Here is a 19,772-nt window from a genome sequence, read left to right as displayed (position 1 = left end):
TTAATCCTGAAAATCCCCTGTTATGCAGCACATCATAATGTCTCCTGTTGAATAAAGACCTGCTCTGCCCTATCAGTGGTAATCTGCACCTCTCATTTCCAAAGATCCAGCAGCAACACTCTGCCTCAAAGACAACTCCACGCTTTTTAGTGCTGAGTGCTGTTGACTCACATTAGGGAAAATTTGTAGTTTTCTTAATTAAAATATAACATTCCCTTGATCTCTTGGATCCTCCAAGAATATTTTACCCTTTGTGTCTGTAGTGTTTCTTGGATTCCTTTTCGTGGGATAGCAAGCCTCTTGTTTTTCTATCAGTTTTGAGATGCTGAAGAGATATCAACAGGCATGTGTGCCTTCATACTTAACTGACTGATAAGTCTAAGACTACCGCAACATGTCACAATCCCCCTCAGAAACACACACTGAGGTTTTCTTTGTAGTCTTTGTGTTATTATCAGCCCAAACCCCCCCCCCCCCCCCCCCCCCCCCCCCCCACGAGGATGTGTGACAATCACTGGGACTGTGACAATGTGTAGTCTCTCTCGTTATTAATTTAGACCACGCATTGTGATCTTAATGGCCGACTCGGCTGACTTGCAATATAGATAAAAGCTGCACTACAACATATTTAGTTTGAGCTCATATTCAATTTCAACAAATGATTGTTAGACCCTGAGCAGTTGGTACTACTCAAAATTCTAAAAGGGATTATGAGAATATTCATTTTAGGTTTAGTGTCATGTTGTGGTTGGATGTTTAACTCTCACGCTCTCCAAATAGAGACGACAAACTGACTTCATATTATAATGATGAATATGTTTCCTCCTTTTCGGTGTTGACCAGATGGAGGAACTGAGAAAGAGGAAGTGAGAAAAAGAGAGAGAGAAATAGAGCGTTAGAGAGCCTAGAGCAGAAACGGATAAAAATAGAGAACGAGAAGTCTCTAGACTACAGACTATAGTGTGTTAATGGTTGACAGACAGTATTGTTTGTCTGCTATCTGAACCAAGGACACACAGTGGAGCAGAGCAGGGCAGAGCAGCATGCCCTGAATGCAGACACTACTGAGAGCGAGCCAAGAGAGAGGGAGAGAAAAGGAGAGGAAGAAAAGGGGGATACAGCACTCCTTTAGTAACCTGCCAGCCATACAAACCCCCATTTTGAGCCCCAGAAGAGCAGTTCAACCTCTAACTCTAGTGGAATGCTGTGTGTGAGAGCTAGAGTTACATTTGGTTTGTTTTACTTTCTCAGTTCCTTAACTGGCTTCATAGAGAGAGAAAGGCAGGCAGCGTGGTGTTATCCATACCCTCTGTTTCCACTTAATGTGGTTGGATGGGATATTTTTTGGCTGAAAGAATCTTCTGTGTGTGCGTGTGTGTGTGGAATGTTAACAGTAGCTCACTAAGCTTCCTGCACTATTAACCATTAGACTCTGTATAGGCTTATTTTTTCTTCCTGTGAATAGTACACAGCTTTGCATTAATCCCATTTGAATAGGTTTTGGTCGACTGGTTGGACGAAGAAAAAGCAACAGGGTGTGTGTGCATGCTTTTGTTTTTGTGAGTGGGGAGGATGGAGCCCTGTCCTCAAGAGACCTAGAAGGGTTGAAGGTTTCTGTTGAAAAATATGTCTTATTTTAGAGAAGCGTCTCTCAGTTAAACAAATGGGCACTGGCTGTCCCATACCCTTACCCTGCCATTTCATTTCTTTAATTCCTTGTTTAAAGTAAACTGGACAGGCATCTTTAGAGAAGAGAAAGAGAGGGGGACTCTGAAGAGGAAGAGAAAGAACCCAGATGGATATGAAGAAAAAGAGATAAAGAAAAGGGACTCAAAGACGAGAAGATAAAATCATCCATTCAAGCAGCCCTGAATGGCACCCTCTTGTAGATGAGAAATGAGAGGAAACCAAAAATCCAGAGCAGCCCTCTAAATGATGCAGTCTGTCCGCCCGACTGCTTCCCATTTAGGGGAAAAACAAGACGGATCAATTTTCCTCCATGCCAGACCATTAACATCAACCCGTGGGACCATCACCGTCTCCATGGCTACACCGCCCGACATATTCCGTTGATTAACAATGACTGTTTTAATTGGAAGGTTTCCTTCTCGCCACGTCCCCTTGAGACAACCATTGATTGGTTTAGATTAGACGCTACTGGAAGGTCTGGCGAGCATCAGGCACTGACCCATGGAACGGACAGTCGGCGTGTGCGTGTGTCCTCTCTTGGCGTCCCCCCTGACTGTTTGCACCATGTTCCAAACTAGATTAGTCCCGGTTGGTTAGCTGTGGCATTAGCGAACTAACTGATGGTATTGTCTGTGGTATGGTATTAACTGTGGCGTTAGCTAGCTAGCTGATGGTATTTTTATTTTTTATTTTATTTAACCTTTATTTAACCAGGTAAGCCAGTTGAGAACAAGTTCTCATTTACAACTGCGACCTGGCCAAGATAAAGCAAAGCAGTGCGATAAAAACAACAACACAGAGTTACATATGGGGTAAAACAAAACATAAAATCAAAAATACAACAGAAAATATATATACAGTGTGTGCGAATGTAGTAGGTAAGGCAATAAATAGGCTATAGTGCAAAATAATTACAATTAGTATTAACACTGGAATGATAGATGTGCAAGAGATGATGTGCAAATAGAGATACTGGGGTGCAAATGAGCAAAATAAATAACAATATGGGGATGAGGTAGTTGGGTGGGCTAATTTCAGATGGGCTGTGTACAGGTGCAGTGATCGGTAAGGTGCTCTGACAACTGATGCTTAAAGTTAGTGAGGGAGATAAGAGTCTCCAGCTTCAGAGATTTCTGCAATTCGTTCCAGTCATTGGCAGCAGAGAACTGGAAGGAATGGCAGCCAAAGGAGGTGTTGGCTTTGGGGATGACCAGTGAGATATACCTGCTGGAGCGCATACTATGGGTGGTTGTTGCTATGGTGACCAATGAGCTAAGATAAGACGGGGATTTGCCTAGCAGTGATTTATAGATGGCCTGGAGCCAGTGGGTTTGGCGATGAATATGTAGTGAGGACCAGCCAACAAGAGCGTACAGGTCACAGTGGTGGGTAGTATATGGGGCTTTGGTGACAAAACGGATGGCACTGTGATAGACTACATCCAATTTGCTGAGTAGAGTGTTGGAGGCTATTTTGTAAATGACATTGCCGAAGTCAAGGATCGGTAGGATAGTCAGTTTTACGAGGGCATGTTTGGCAGCATGAGTGAAGGAGGCTTTGTTGCGAAATAGGAAGCCTATTCTAGATCTAACTTTTGATTGGAGATGCTTAATGTGAGTCTGGAAGGAGAGTTTACAGTCTAACCAGACACCTAGGTATTTGTAGTTGTCCACATACTCTAGGTCAGACCCGTCGAGAGTAGTGATTCTAGTCGGGTGGGCGGGTGCCAGCAGCGTTCGATTGAAGAGCATTTAGTTTTACTAGTGTTTAAGAGCAGTTGGAGGCTACTGAAGGAGTGTTGTATGGCATTGAAGCTCGTTTGGAGGTTTGTTAACACAGTGTCCAATGAAGGGCCAGATGTATACAAAATGGTGTCGTCTGCGTAGAGGTGGATCTGAGAGTCACCAGCAGCAAGAGCGACATCATTGATATACACGGAGAAAAGAGTCGGCCCAAGAATTGAACCCTGTGGCATCCCCATAGAGACTGCCATAGGTCCAGACAACAGGCCCTCCGATTTGACACATTGAACTCTTATCTGAGAAGTAGTTGGTGAACCAGGCGAGGCAGTCATTTGAGAAACCAAGGCTATTTAGTCTGCCAATAAGAATGCGGTGGTTGACAGAGTCGAAAGCCTTGGCCAGGTCGATGAAGACTGCTGCACAGTACTGTCTATTATCGATCGCGGTTATAATATCGTTTAGGACCTTGAGCGTGGCTGAGGTGCACCCATGACCAGCTCGGAAACCGGATTGCAGAGCGGAGAAGGTACGGTGGGATTCGAAATGGTCGGTGATTTGTTTGTTAACTTGGCTTTCAAAAACTTTCGAAAGGCAGGGCAGGATGGATATAGGTCTGTAACAGTTTGGATCTAGAGTGTCACCCCCTTTGAAGAGGGGGATGACCGCGGCAGCTTTCCAATCTCTGGGGATCTCAGACGTTACGAAAGAGAGGTTGAACAGGCTAGTAATAGGGTCCAGATTGTCTAGCCCAGATGATTTGTAGGGGTCCAGATTTTGCAGCTCTTTCAGAACATCAGCTGTCTGAATTTGTGTGAAGGAGAAGCAGGGGGGGGGCATGGGCAAGTTGCAGCGGAGGGTGCAGAGCTGGTGGCCGGGGTAGTGGTAGCCAGGTGGAAAGCATGGCCAGCCGTAGCAAAATGCTTGTTGAAATTCTCGATTATTGTAGATTTATCGGTGGTGATAGTGTTTCCTAGCCTCAGTGCAGTGGCCAGCTGGGAGGAAGTGCTCTTATTCTCCATGGACTTTACAGTGTCCCAAAACTTTTTGGAGTTAGTGCTACAGGATGCAAATTTCTGTTTGAAAAAGTTAGCCTTTGCTTTCCTAACTGCTTGTGTATATTGGTTCCTAACTTCCCTGAAAAGTTGCATATCGCGGGGGCTATTTGATGCTAATGCAGTACGCCACAGGATGTTTTTGTGCTGGTCAAGGGCAGTCAAGTCTGAGGAGAACCAGGGGCTATATCTGTTCTTAGTTCTGTATTTTTTGAATGGGGCATGTTTATTTAAGATTGAGAGGAAATTACTTTTAAAGAACAACCAGGCATCCTCTACTGATGGAATGAGATCTATATCCCTCCAGGATACCTGGGCCAGGTCAATTAGGAAGGCCTGCTCGCTAAAGTGTTTTAGGGAGCGTTTGACAGTGATGAGGGGTGGTCGTTTGACCGCGGACTTGTTACGGATGCAGGCAATAAGGCAGTGATCGCTGAGATCCTGGTTGAAGACAGTGGAGGTGTATTTAGAGGGTAAGTTAGTCAGGATGATATCTATGAGGGTACCCATGTTTTTGGATTTAGGGTTGTACCTGGTAGGTTCGTTGATAATTTGTGTGAGATTGAGGGCATCTAGTTTGGATTGTAGGATGGACGGGGTGTTAAGCATATCCCAATTTAGGTCACCAAGCAGTACGAACTCTGAGGATAAATGGGGGGCAATCAATTCACATATGGTGTCCAGGGCACAGCTGGGGGCTGAGGGGGGGCTGTAGCAAGCGGCAACAGTGAGAGACTTATTTCTGGAAAGGTGGATTTTTAGAAGTAGAAGCTCAAACTGTTTGGGCACAGACCTGGATAGTATGATAGAGCTCTGCAGGCTATCTCTACAGTAGATTGCAACGCCACCCCCTTTGGCAGTTCTATCTAGATGGAAATTGTTGTAGTTGGGGATGGAAATTTCAGAATTTTTGGTGGCCTTCCTATGCCAGGATTCAGACACTGCTAGAACATCAGGGTTGGCGGAGTGTGCTAACGCAGTGAATAACTCAAACTTAGGAAGGAGGCTTCTGATATTAACGTGCAGAAAACCAAGGCTTTTACGGTTACAGAAGTCAACAAATGATAGCTCATGGGGAGTAGGAGTGATACTGGGGGCTGCAGGGCCTGGGTTAGCCTCTACATCACCAGAGGAACGGAGGAGGACTAGAATAAGGATACGGCTAAAGGCTTTAAGAACTGGTCTTCTAGTGCGTTGGGAACAGAGAATAAAGGGGGCAGATATCCGGGCTTTATGTACAGACAAGGATATGGAAGGATATGAGTACAGTGGAGGTAAACCTAAGCGTTGGGTAACAATGAAAGAGATAGCATCACTGGAGGCACCGATTGAGCCGGTCTCGGCGTGTATGGGGGGTGGAACAAAGGAACTATTTGAGGGAGTTTGAGAGGGACTTGGGGTTCTACAGTGAAATTGTATAATAAGAACTAACTGGAACAGCAATAGGCAAGGCATATTGACATGGGAGAGAGGCATAAAGCAATCACAGGTGTCATTAGAGAGATCTAAGACAACAACTGGTAATGGCGATAAAGTTTGGGCTGAGGCTAAACAGAATAAACAGGACAGGGTACCGTGTAAAGGAACAGTCCAGCAGGCATCAGCTGTGCAGCTGAGTGATCATAAGGTCCAGTGAACAGCAATATGTGCTGCAATATGTCCGAGAGCAGTTCAAATTGGTGCTTCAGCACAGCGAGCAGGAAGCACGGTTGTAGTTTGCATGTGCTAGCGGGCCGGGGCTAGCAGATGGATCTTCGTGGTCGACGCAACGGGAAGCCTGTTGAAACCACAGACGATTACGTCGGCAGACCAGTCGTGATGGATCGGCAGGGCTCCGTGTCGACTCTAGGAGGTCCCGTCCAGTTGACAGAGAGGTAGATAGCCGGGAGATGGGCCTGACTCAAGGCTAGCTCAAGGCTGATTAGCCAACAACAACGTTCATTTGGTTGCAGCTAGCTAGTTGTGATTATCCAGTGTTAATGGTCCAGTGATTCAGTGATTCCGGCAGAAAATCTGATAGGTTCTGGGTCGATAACTCGCTGTGCAGACAGTGCAGACTGGCCGATAATAGTCCAGGCTAGAGCTGGCTGGTAGGTAGTGCAGGCCACGGACAATGGAGAAAAGCAGCTAACGGTGGCTAATAGCAAGTAGCTAGTTAGCTGGTTAGCTGGCTACTCCCGTCCGGTAGACAGAGAGGTAGATAGCCGGGGATAGCTCAAGGCTCAAGGCTAACTGGTGCTACGGGGGCAGTGGTGATTAGCCTACAGCAACATCCATTCGACATCCATTCGGGTGCGGCTAGCTAGATCCGGTGTTATGGTCCAGTGATTCAGTTATTCCGGCAGAAAATCCGATGTTCTGGGTGAAAACCGCTAACGGCGGCTAATAGCAAGTAGCTAGTTAGCTAGTTAGCTGGCTGGCTAGTTTCAACTGGAGATTCTAGATAAAGGTGAGTAAATAATAGAATCCGTTCCGCATTGAATGAGGCGGGTTGCAGGAAAGTATATTTAGTAGAAGGATGAAAAGTGTGATAGGGAAATATATCCGTAAAATACAAAAAAAATACAAAAAACAGGCTATTTACATGGACACACAAGAGAACACGACCGCACTGCTACGCTATCTTGTCTGTGGTATGGTATTAGCTGTGACGTTAGCTAGCTAGCTGATGGTATTGTCTGTGGTATGGTATTAACTGGGGTGTTAGCTAGCTAGCTGATGGTATTGTCTGTGGTATGGTATTAGCTGTGGCGTTAGCTAGCTAGCTGATGGTATTCTCTGGTATGGTATTAGCTGTGACGTTAGCTAGCTAGCTGATGGTATTGTCTGTGGTATGGTATTAGCTGTGGCGTTAGCTAGCTAGCTGATGGTATTCTCTGGTATGGTATTAGCTGTGGCGTTAGCTAGCTAGCTGATGGTATTGTCTTAGACAGGGCAGGGCCACGGAGGGACAGCATCCTGAAAGGCTGTATTATACTGTATGAATGGCCCACAGACAGGTCTTAGGGATGGGTGTGTCACTGTGTCAGAAGTTCTCTGTTTCCTGTCTTAGTTTTTTTTATCGCTTTGGTGCAAAATATATATATATATATATATATATATATATATATATACACACACATACATACATACATACATACATACATACATACATACATACATACATACATACATACAGTACCAGTCAAAAGTTTGGACACACCTACTCATTCAAGGGTTTTTCTTTATTTTTACTATTTTTTACATTGTAGTATAATAGTGAAGACATAAAAACTATGGAATAACACATATGAAATCATGTAGTAACCAAAAAAGTGTTAAACAAATCAAAATATATTTTATATTTGAGATTCTTCAAATACAGTGAGGGGAAAAAAGTATTTGATCCCCTGCTGATTTTGTACGTTTGCCCACTGACAAAGAAATGATCAGTCTATAATTTTAATGGTAGGTTTATTTGAACAGTGAGAGACAGAATAACAACATATAATCCAGAAAAACGCATGTCAAAAATGTTATAAATTGATTTGCATTTTAATGAGGGAAATAAGTATTTGACCCCCTCTCAATCAGAAAGATTTCTGGCTCCCAGATGTCTTTTATACAGGTAATGAGCTGAGATTAGGAGCACACTCTTAAAGGGAGTGCTCCTAATCTCAGTTTGTTACCTGTATAAAAGACACCTGTCCACAGAAGCAATCAATCAGTCAGATTCCAAACTGTCCACCATGGCCAAGACCAAAGAGCTCTCCAAGGATATCAGGGACAAGATTGTAGACCTACACAAGGCTGGAATGGGCTACAAGACCATCGCCAAACAGCTTGGTGAGAAGGTGACAACAGTTGGTGTGATTATTCGCAAATGGAAGAAACACAAAATAACTGTCAATCTCCCTCGGCCTGGGGCTCCATGCAAGATCTCACCTCGTGGAGTTGCAATGATCATGAGAACGGAGGAACGGAGTGGCTCAAGAAGAACAGAGTGGCTCAAGAAGAAGCACATTAAGGTCCTGGAGTGGCCTAGCCAGTCTCCAGACCTTAATCCCATAGAAAATCTGTGGAGGGAGCTGAAGGTTCGAGATGCCAAACTTCAGGCTCGAAACCTGACTTGGGAGAAGATCTGCAAAGAGGAGTGGGACATAAGCCCTCCTGAGATGTGTGCAAACCTGGTGGCCAACTACAAGAAACGTCTGACCTCTGTGATTGCCAACAAGGGTTTTGCCACCAAGTACTAAGTCATGTTTTGCAGTCAAATACTTATTTCCCTCAATAAAATGCAAATCAATTTATAACATTTTTGACATGTGTTTTTCTGGATTTTTGTTGTTGTTATTCTGTCTCTCACTGTTCAAATAAACCTACCATTAAAATTATAGACTGATCATGTCTTTGTCAGTGGGCAAACGTACAAAATCAGCAGGGGATCAAATACTTTTTTCCCTCACTGTAGCCACCATTGATAAGTTCATTAGAGTTATCAGCCTCTGAAATTGCAGCCCAAATAAATGCTTCACAGAGTTCAAGTAACAGACACATCTTAACAGCAACTGTTCAGAGGAGACTGTGTGAATCAGGCCTTCATGGTCGAATTGCTGCAAAGAAACCACTACTAAAGGACACCAATAAGAAGAAGAGACCTGCTTGGGCCAATAAACACGAGCAATGGACATTAGACCGGTGGAAATTTGTCCTTTTGTTCTGGTGTCCAAATTGGAGATTTTTGGTTCCAACCGCCGTGTCTTTGTGAGACACGGTGTGAGTGAACGGATTATCTCCGCTTGTGTAGTTCCCACCGTAAAGCATGGAGGAGGAGGTGATATGGTGTGGGGGTGCTTTGCTCATGACACTGTCTGTGATTTATATAGAATTCAAGGCACACTTAACCAGCATGGCTACCACAGCATTTTGCAGCGATACGCCATCCCATCTGGTTTGGGCTTAGTGGGACTATCATTTGTTTTTCAACAGGACAATGACCCAATACACCTCCAGGCTGTGTAAGGGCTTTTTTACCAAGAAGGAGAGTGATGGAGTGCTGCATCAGATGACCTGGCCTCCACAATCCCCCGACCTCAACGCAATTGGGATGGTTTGGGATGAGTCGGACCGCAGAGTGAAGGAAAAGCAGCCAACAAGTGCTTAGCATATGTAGGAACTCCTTCAAGACTGTTGGAAACGCATTCCAGGTGAAGCTGGTTGAGAGAATGCCAAGCGTGTGCAAAGCTGTCATCAAGGCAAAGGGTGGCTATGAAGAATCTCAAATATAAAATATATTTTGATTTGTTTAACACTTTCTTGGTTACTACATGATTCCATATGTGTTATTTCATAGGTTTGATGTCTTCACTATTATTCTACAATGTAGAAAATAGTAAACATAAAGAAAAACCCTTGAATGAGTAGGTGTTCTAAAACTTTTGTAGTGTATATACAGTGGGGAGAACAAGTATTTGATACACTGCCGATTTTGCAGGTTTTCCTACTTACAAAGCATGTAGAGGTCTGTAATTTTTATCATAGGCACACTTCAACTGTGAGAGACGGAATCTAAAAGAACAGGAGAGCTTCTTAAAGAAAAACTAACAGGTCTGTGAGAGCCGGAATTCTTACTGGTTGGTAGGTGATCAAATACTTATGTCATGCAATAAAATGCAAATTAATTACTTAAAAATCATACAATGTGATTTTCTGGATTTTTGTTAATTACAGACCTCTACATGCTTTGTAAGTAGGAAAACCTGCAAAATCGGCAGTGTATCAAATACTTGTTCTCCCCACTGTGTATATATATATATATATATATATATATATATATATATATAGATATATATATATAGATATATACACACAGTGAGGGGAAACACATTTTCCCATTGACAAAGAAATTATCAGTCTATAATTGTAATGGTAGGTTTATTTGAACAGTGAGAGACAGAATAACAACAAAAAAATCCAGAAAAACGCATGTCAAAAATGTTATAAATTGATTTGCATTTTAATGAGGGAAATAAGTATTTGACCCCTCTGCAAAACATGACTTAGTACTTGGTGGTAAGCGAAATGCTTGTTTCTAGCTCTTACAGTTGTGTTTCTAGCCCCCCCCACCACTCAGACACATGGCCCTACGGAGCCGTGGACAGAACACAAGATGGCGAGCGTGGTCAGATGAGGGGTGTGTCAGGGAGGGGGGCACGAGGTGTGAGGACTTGCCCAGAGGCATCATGGGGGAGAGAGGGTGACACATGCTGATTAGCGTGGCATTGATTATCATTAGGCCTGTCAGACTGACAAACACAAGCAGACACACATATATATATATACACACACACACACACACACACACACACACACACACACAGAGAGACAGCAACATATGCTGTATGGCATGAAATCCTGATGAGAGGCGGAGAAGGACCTGTTAGAGCTGGTCTTTGTTGGACATGTCTTTCTGCTCTCACTCTGTCAAGTTGAAGAACGTCACAGAGGAATTTGTGTCTGATACAAGAATGTAAGAATCCCTTGTATTGTATGAAACATTCCCTCACACAACAAGAGTGCCATGGAAGTTTAATTTCACGAAAATGAGGCATAGGATTTCTTCAAAATGCAAACAATTTGCATAACTTTGAATACATTTTAGTCATCACTTTTTTATTTGCTTTGCTTGTACAAAAAAAAAAGGTTATTATATGAAAGTGCACTTTTGAGCACACTCTCACTTCCACCTAATCTTTGTCCACAAAAGCCCATTACTTATAAAATAACAACCCCCCCCCAAACCCAAATTTCCTCATTGTATTATTATTCCAGAGTGAGCTTTTTAGCCTATTCTCATATCTAATTCTTTATTCAGGAAATGCCTCTGGCTCTCACATGAGAGTCCTCCCTGGGAAGAGTTCTCAAGAGCCATCCAGCTATGCGTTTCAGAGTGTGTGAGTGTGGTGTGTGAGTGTGGTGTGTGAGTGTGGTGTGTGTGTGTGTGTGTGTGTGTGTGTGTGTGTGTGTGTGTGTGTGTGTGTGTGTACTCACACAGAGAAGGTGGTGTTCCGCGGGCGTGCCAGTGTGCATATGTCGCTCTCTCAGACCATCAGCCTGCGGCTAGCAAGCCACACACTGCTCACAGAGGTAGCGTTATGTTCTAGTGCGGAGGAATACTGTACGGTGCAGATGGAGGCTGTGATTTTGCAGGGGTCCCTGAGTCTGCAGGCCCGTGGTGCTGCGCTGGGCGGCGGGTCGCTGCAGTCAGAGCTGGTGTGTCTGTGTGCGTGTGTGTGTCTGTGTGCGTGCGTGTGTGTGTGTTTGCTGGGCCGAAAGCAGGAGGCCTCTCCGCTCCAGTCTAAACACATTCCTACTTTAAATGGCTTTTCCATTTTGTTATTTTCTATGGCAGGGAATAGAACGTTCTCTCTCTTCTCTCTCTTCTCTCTCTTCCAAGACTCTGTTTTTCTCATATTAAGACTGGAGTGTGGAGGGATTTCTTGTTTCAGGTAGGAGAGTGAGAGGAGAGAGGAGAGCACTTTGTGGCTTGGGGCTTATTGCTGCTGGGTTCATTTAGTCTCACACAGAGGTCTGGAGGGTGTTTTTTCACAATGTAAAATATATGAAAGAATGTAGCTGTCTTTGGTGTGTATTCAGTTTTTAAAGGGGAAAAGGTATAATGGACAGACTGGGAAGAAGATGAGCTGGAAGAGTTATTCTGCTTTTCTTCTGAGTTAGCTTCACGTAGATATCCTGTTTGATTGTTTTCCCAAAAATATATATGAAATAATTGAAATTGTTGGTGTTATAAGCTTGTGAAGGACAAAATGGGATGAGAGTTATTATTATTGGACTAGGGAATGGGATGAGAGTTATTATTATTGGACTAGGGAATGGGATGAGAGTTATTATTATTGGACTAGGGAATGGGATGAGAGTTATTATTATTGGACTAGGGAATGGGATGAGAGTTATTATTATTGGACTAGGGAATGGGATGAGAGTTATTATTATTGGACTAGGGAATGGGATGAGAGTTATTATTATTGGACTAGGGAATGGGATGAGAGTTATTATTATTGGACTAGGGAATGGGATGAGAGTTATTATTATTGGACTAGGGAATGGGATGAGAGTTATTATTATTGGTCTCTACTGAGTTTCTAAACATCAGATGGAGCTGGAACCTCATCATCATCATTCTTCCACCTGTGTCCCTTCACTCAGTGCTGTTCAGGGAAGCATGATTAAAACATTTATATAATTGTTGCCCGCGAACCATAAATAATCATGAAGGGGTGGGGGAGAATACAGAGTTGCCATGGTGACACGGCAGTATCCGTGCCAGTCAGTCAGTCTGTAATTAGCTGCTGTGTGTGTCTGTCTCTCACAAGCCAACAGAGAGAGAGGCACACACTAGAGTTACCCGAATACCCGAGACCCGATCCGGGACAGGAGCGGATCCGGATCCAGAATGCTAAATAATGTCACAGGTCTGGGTTGGATCTGATATGATTGTCACGGGTCTCAGGTATTTGTAATTTTAACTGCCTTGTCCAGAAGGACCTGTACAGATCTGAACGTGACTGCTGCAGTAGAGAGAGAGAAAGAAATGATATAATTTATGCTGCTGCTCTTGCTTTTCATGAGAGTGGAGTGTGGGGCGTGTAGCTTGTTGGCCAATCATAAGTCATCAAAGCAGCAATAGGCTACAGTCATAGAGCCTCGCTCCAGGTGTGGCAAAAGTTAGGAGATATCTAACCAATGGAAAATTGAACTAAATGACAGAATTAAAAGTTAAAGTAGAAGGACATGCTACAATGACCAAGAGCCAACAGGTAGGCTGCTACTTAATATTCTGAATGGAGTTGTTGTTATTTGTAACTGTAGGATGAGAAAGCGCATGCACTGCAGTCTGTTAGCCTAGCTAGCTAACATTAGCGGTTTGATGCAGTCCAAGACAGGTACTACGTAATCATATTTAATGATAAATAACCTAGCTATGGCAGCTATTAGTCTACTATAGAAGCGAGTCGGCTTGGTTGGTTGCTGTCTCCCTCCCTCCTCCCTGCGCCCCATGCTCACAGTACGGCCCCTTCCCCGCCTGCTAGTGTCAACTCTCTCCCCCTCCTCTTGCGCTTTATCAGCTCCGGTTAATAAAGTAGGTTAAAAAATGACTTTTCTGCTGCTTCCCTCACCTGGTCTGGATCCGACCAGGTCTACACGGAACGAGTCTAGTTGTCCTCGGGTGCGTTCAGAACGGGTCTCTACATTATTACTATTTTAATTATGCATATCGGGTCCGGGTGGGAAAGCCCCAGGTTCATTTCGGAACGGGTCCAACTTTTTGGGCCTGTGAAGACCAATAGCACACACTGACTGATCTACAGATCACCTTGCATCATAAATAACTACTCAATATTATTTGTAGATCAGTCAGTCAGTCACAATTTACCCATGATACATGATGGTTTTGATGCTCTCGAACACGCCCATTGACTGGCAGTTACTCATAGACTGCTTCACAAATGGCACTCTTCCCTATAGAGCCCATAGGGCTCTGGTCAAAAGTAGTCCACTATGTAGGGAATAGGGTGCCATTTGGGACGTAACCAGAAAGTACGATCAATGAGTTGCTTGCTGAAATATTCTTAAACAACTCTGCATTTTTTTTGTTCACCAAGGAAAATGAACTTGAGAAGGCATGGCATAACTTACTGTATACTCCCTATGACCCATAAACCAGCTTTCTGGACAAACCAGAAAATCAAGAGCCAAAGTATCCCATCTGAATTTTTATCAAAGCCCGTTCCTGATCACATCTCAGATGATACATAGAATGCAGTGGGATGATGTCATGATGTCACCCAGTCATTATCATCTCAGTTACTGTATACATTTCTGTGTGCCATCCATGCATGTCAATATACCCCACCCTGCTGTACGCTCTGCAGTTCTCTACTCTACATCACCACGCTACTTCCCATAGCTAGTAAATACTCTCTCTCCTCTCTGCAGGCAAGGACGAGCTAGTGAATAACCACAGCCTGTGTAACCAAGGTGTCAAGGTAAGTTTCTGTTTACTTTCTGCTTGCACTGTAACTCACAGGAGTGATAAAAGTGTATATGTCTCACTCTGGCACTGAGGGTCAGTAGAGTGTTTAAAGACTAGTTTATTTATAGTATGTATGTTTACATACATAGCTCCTTGGTGTCACTTCTCAGCACTGGTCTTTAGTCCCCACCACTGAGTGCTGATCATTCTAATAATAATAATTTGGTGGGTGTTTATTTGTCCTATGATGTCATGTTGACACTGAGGCCGGGGTGGTTTTCACTCTGCTACTGGGTGGAGTTTCACACCACACACTCTCTGTGTGTCTGCGTGTGCGGGGGGGGGGGGGGGGGGGGGGATTCAGCCCGGAGCCCTGAGCCCTGAGCCCTGTTCTGTGAGCTCGCAATGAGTTGTCAAGCCACGGAGTAGGAGGGGAGGACCGAGCCGGCCGAGAGGATAGGGGACATAGAGAGTCAAAGGATGCAGAAAGGGAGGAGAGGAGGGTTGAGGAGGCAGAATCAGGAGATTGGAGGGAGAAGGATTGAGCAGAGGGAAGAGATGATAGGATGGAAGAGGAGAGAGTAGCGGGAGAGAGAGAGCGAAGGTTGCGACGGCGCATTACCATCTGAGTAGGGGCAGAGTGAGTAGTGTTGGAGGAGAGCGAGAGAGAAAAGGATACAAAGTAGTGGTCGGAGACTTGGAGGGGAGTTGCAGTGAGATTAGTAGAAGAACAGCATTTAGTAAAGATGAGGTCAAGCGTATTGCCTGCCTTGTGAGTAGGGGGGGACGGTGAGAGGGTGAGGTCAAAAGAGGAGAGGAGTGGAAAGAAGGAGGCAGAGAGAAATGAGTTGAAGGTAGACGTAGGGAGGTTAAAGTCACCCAGAACTGTGAGGGGTGAGCCATCCTCAGGAAAGGAACTTATCAAGGCGTCAAGCTCATTGATGAACTCTCCAAGGGAACCTGGAGGGCGATAAATGATAAGGATGTTAAGCTTGAATGGGCTAGTGACTGTGACAGCATGGAATTCAAATGAGGAGATAGACAGATGGGTCAGGGGAGAAAGAGAGAATGTCCACTTGGGAGAGATGAGGATTCCTGTGCCACCACCCCGCTGACCAGATGCTCTCGGGGTATGCAAGAACACATGGTCAGACGAGGAGAGAGCAGTAGGAGTGTTACGAACCCCGTGGCTCTAAACGTCTAGGGTGGATGGACATGAGACCCGTAACATAAATTATGCAAATTATAAGTGTGACCTGGAACAGTGAGAACCAAAAATGACACAACAACCATGAACTACCGTCAAACATAAATGGTTTATTACTAAACACACGGTAAAGGTTTGGGAAAAAGGGCTGAGCAGGACCCAAGAAATGAAACAATAGTGTAAAACCCCCTAAACTGATCTAGCCTGCCTGAAGAACCGCTAGGCTACTGCTAGTCATCCAAAAGTACAGTGGGTGGTCCGCTCAGGTCTAACTAGTGTTTTTAGACAGAATTCTTCCTACGGGTAATGTACGCCCAAGGGCAACTAGCTTAAACTCCCCTTTTCCCAGAAACACACAAAGCTACCAAACAGGGTAATCAGCAACAAAGTAAGTACGCAATACACAGGACACCACAGTATCCACACTCACATAAAGAAATATATTCTAATAAAGTTACCAACAGGGTAACCAACAACTTAGTGAGTACACAATACACAGGACACCACCGTGTCCATACTCACATATGGAAAAAGTCTCTCTCTCTCTCAACAAACACAAGACTGGTTTTTATACAATGGAATGTGTGATTGAACAAACGAGTAACAGGTGGTGCAATGCACAGGAATGTTCACTGATTGGTCCAATCAGCAGACACCTCAACGACCACCAATCAGGAACATACAGGACACCTGTGATTAGGGCAGAAGGAGTAGAAACACACAAAAACACAGGATACCTGTATCCGTAACACTCCCACCCTTAAAAGAGCAAACCACAATGGTTTGCGACACACGTACTATCACAACACCCAAATTCACAAATCATCCTATCGGGATAACAAAAAAAAACCTAGATCATTACACACGAGACAAAGCATCTGCCAACACATTATCCAACCCCTTTTTGTGGCGGATCTCTATCAGGAGTCTGTATCACGTAGTCAGTTTCCGTTAGTTTCTTTTCAATGACATAAGGACCAGAGAAACGTGCTGACAATGACGCTCCTGGCACAGGCAACAATACAAGAACTCGGTCACCTGGCTGCAGTGAACGAGAAACAGCCTGTGTGTCATAGTGTCGTTTCATCCGTTTCTGTGAGGAAGACAGCGCTTCCTTTGCTAGAGCACAGGCAGCATGTAGGCGCTCACGAAAGCGACTAACGTAGTCCAACACATTTTCTTTCACACACAACTCTTGTGACAAAAACTGATCCTTAAGGACTTTCATAGGTCCTCTCATGGTGTGTCCAAACACCAGTTCAGCTGGGCTGAACCCTAGGGATTCCTGTACTGTCTCACGGACAGCAAACAACACTAGAGGAACTCCCTCATCCCAATCTTTCTCAGATTCCAAGCAATATTTACGGAGCATAGACTTCAGGGTCTGATGCCAACGTTCAAGCGCACCCTGAGACTCTGGGTGATATGCACTTGACACACGGTGTGTAACTGACAAGGATTTTAACACTTGTTTGAAAAGTTTAGAAAGGAAATTCGTACCCTGATCAGTTTGTATCACCTTAGGTAATCCAAAAGTTGAGAAGAATTTGATCAACGCTTTACTCACCACCGGAGCAGTAATCCTTCGCAGAGGAATGGCCTCTGGGTACCTGGTGGCCACACACATAATTGTCAACATAAACTGGTTACCAGATTTTGTTTTTGGTAATGGTCCAACACAATCAACCATCACATGTTCGAAGGGTTCACCTATGGCCGGTATGGGACAAAGAGGCGCGGGGGAAATAACCTGGTTCGGTTTCCCAACTACTTGACAGGTGTGGCAAGTCCGACAGAACCGAGCCACATCTTGTCTTAAGCCAGGCCAAAAGAAATGTCGCAAAACACGATCATAAGTCTTGGTGACTCCCAGATGTCCGGACCACTGGTGATCATGAGCGAGGGATAAAACATTTTGTCGAAAGGCTGTAGGAATCACTATTTGGTAAACAGCATTCCAATCTCCGCCAGCGTCAACATGGGATGTCCATTTACGCATGAGGAGATTACCATCAATGAAGTATGCCATGTTTTTCTTCTTTAGCTCCTCCTCTGAGACAACACTAGAAAAACATTTAGCCAGGCTAATGTCAACCTGTTGGTTAGCGATCAGCTGCTCACGAGTAACTGGTAACTGTATTGCCTCAGCAACAAGTTCCACATCCTTCTTCCTTTCTCTGGGCTGTTGGTCAGACTGCACCAGCTTACCAGAGGTAGCACCCGAACTATCCTCTGGGTCACACTCTCTGAATAGAATCGTGATCTACAAATCTATCACTTCACCCACTTGTCGTGCTTGAGCACGTGTGACAGCACAAGCGGGGAACACATCTGGATAACCCTGTGCCAGCTCCTCGGAGAGAGACTGGTCACTTTTATCCAATACCTCCAATACGGGTATCACCTTTCCTCCGGCAATATCGTTGCCCATTATAAATGTCACACCTTTTACTGGCAACATAGGACGTACACCAACTCTGAACAATCCACTGACTAACTCAGAGTGTACGTTCACAAAGTGCAATGGCACTGGGACGAAACCCATTTCAATTCCTTGTACTAACACACTGGAACCACAATATGTATTACTGGACAAGGGCAACACATCAGCGAGTATGAACGACTGCGCCGCACCAGTATCTCTGAGGATTGTAACTGGACGCTGAGACGCTTCGTCATCTGATATAGAAACAAACCCCTCAAAAATGAACGGTTCATAACTGTGATCTGGGACAGGGACTTTCAAACCACATTCACTATGAGGCCTCTGTCTTGATTCCGGCCTTACAACCGTACGAATCAGCCCAACACCCGTTGGCGGCCTGGCGTGCTGAGGCATCCCCGGTTTGCGTTTTAGCAGAAAGCAATCATTAACCATATGTCCCACCTTATGACAATAGAAACAGTGACGCACATCTTTTGGGCGTGCTGGATGTACTGCTGGTCGACTAGGACTAAAAGTTAGCAACTCTGCAGCCCTGCTCTCCGTACGAGCCGAAAACACGCTCTTATGCGTCAACACAAACTCGTCTGCCAATACAGACGCTTCCGACAGTGAGGATACTTTCTGTTCGTTCAGATAAACTACAATGCGTTCCGGTAAGCAATTTTTAAACTCTTCTAACAAGATTAACTCCCGTAGAGAGTTAAAATCAGTTACTTTACTAGCACTGTGCCATTTGTCAAACAGATTTCCTTTGTCTCTAGCAAACTCCACATAAGTCTGAGTAGGAGACTTTTTATGAGACCTAAATCTCTGTCGATATGCCTCAGGAACAAGCTCATAGGCACGAAGAACAGTAGCTTTGACCACTTCATAATTCAAACTGTCTTCAAGAGGTAGCGCTGCCAGAACCTCTTGGGCTTTACCTGTTAGTTTACACTGAAGTAATAGGCACCATACCTCTTCGGGCCATTTCAATGCTACCGCTATGCGTTCAAACACACTGAAATAGGAATCAACCTCTGACTCCCTGAACACAGGTACCAAGGTGATCTGCCTACTAATATCAAACGTAGCAGATGACAAAGCTGGTGAGGATGGCTCACTAGCAGGCATAGTATGAGCAGAGACTAACCTCGCTGTTTCTGCCTCTAGTTCCATTTTACGCATCTCCAGTTCTTGATCAAGCCTACGCGTCTCCAGTTCCATCTTACGCATCTCCAGTTCTTGATCAAGCCTACGCGTTTCCAGCTTGTCTAGCCTGATTTGTGCCCGCTCTTCCGCCTCCATTTGGAGCCGTGTCGAGCGGACATCGATCCTGGCATCACTGTCAGTCAGTGGGGAGAGTGGGTCATAACGGGGCAATGTGGCCGGAGCCTTAGCCTCGTCCTCAGACACTGATGGGCTTACAGGAACAGCAACCACCTCCCCTACAGGAGCAGCAGACTCAGGCGGCGGTAACTCAAGCACTCGCTCGTTCAACAATATCGCTAGCACTACTTCCCTAACTTCTGCTTTCACTAAACCCCTCGGTATGGGTGCAGAAAAGTGGTCAGCCAAAACCTGTAGATCCACTCTACGGCAATTCTCAAAAACCTCCCACGTA

The 19,772-nt window shown here is 44.7% G+C and overlaps 1 protein-coding gene across 1 annotated transcript in view; it reads left to right on the top strand.

The window, feature by feature from the left end:
- The window catches only part of LOC311126758 (phosphoprotein associated with glycosphingolipid-enriched microdomains 1-like), an 82,180-nt gene that overhangs the window by 37,655 nt on the left and 24,753 nt on the right, over positions 1–19,772 (top strand). Inside the window, exon 2 of the mRNA XM_084158558.1 lies at positions 14,480–14,529. The gene's annotated coding sequence lies outside the window, so the exon portion shown is untranslated. The remainder of the gene's footprint in view (positions 1–14,479; positions 14,530–19,772) is intronic.

The sequence above is a fragment of the Coregonus lavaretus genome, assembly GCF_964263955.1.
Source record: "Coregonus lavaretus genome assembly, chromosome: 3".
Classification (NCBI taxonomy): domain Eukaryota; kingdom Metazoa; phylum Chordata; class Actinopteri; order Salmoniformes; family Salmonidae; genus Coregonus; species Coregonus lavaretus.
Note: the sequence above shows the minus strand (reverse complement) of the source record. Positions and strands in the feature narration are given on the sequence as shown.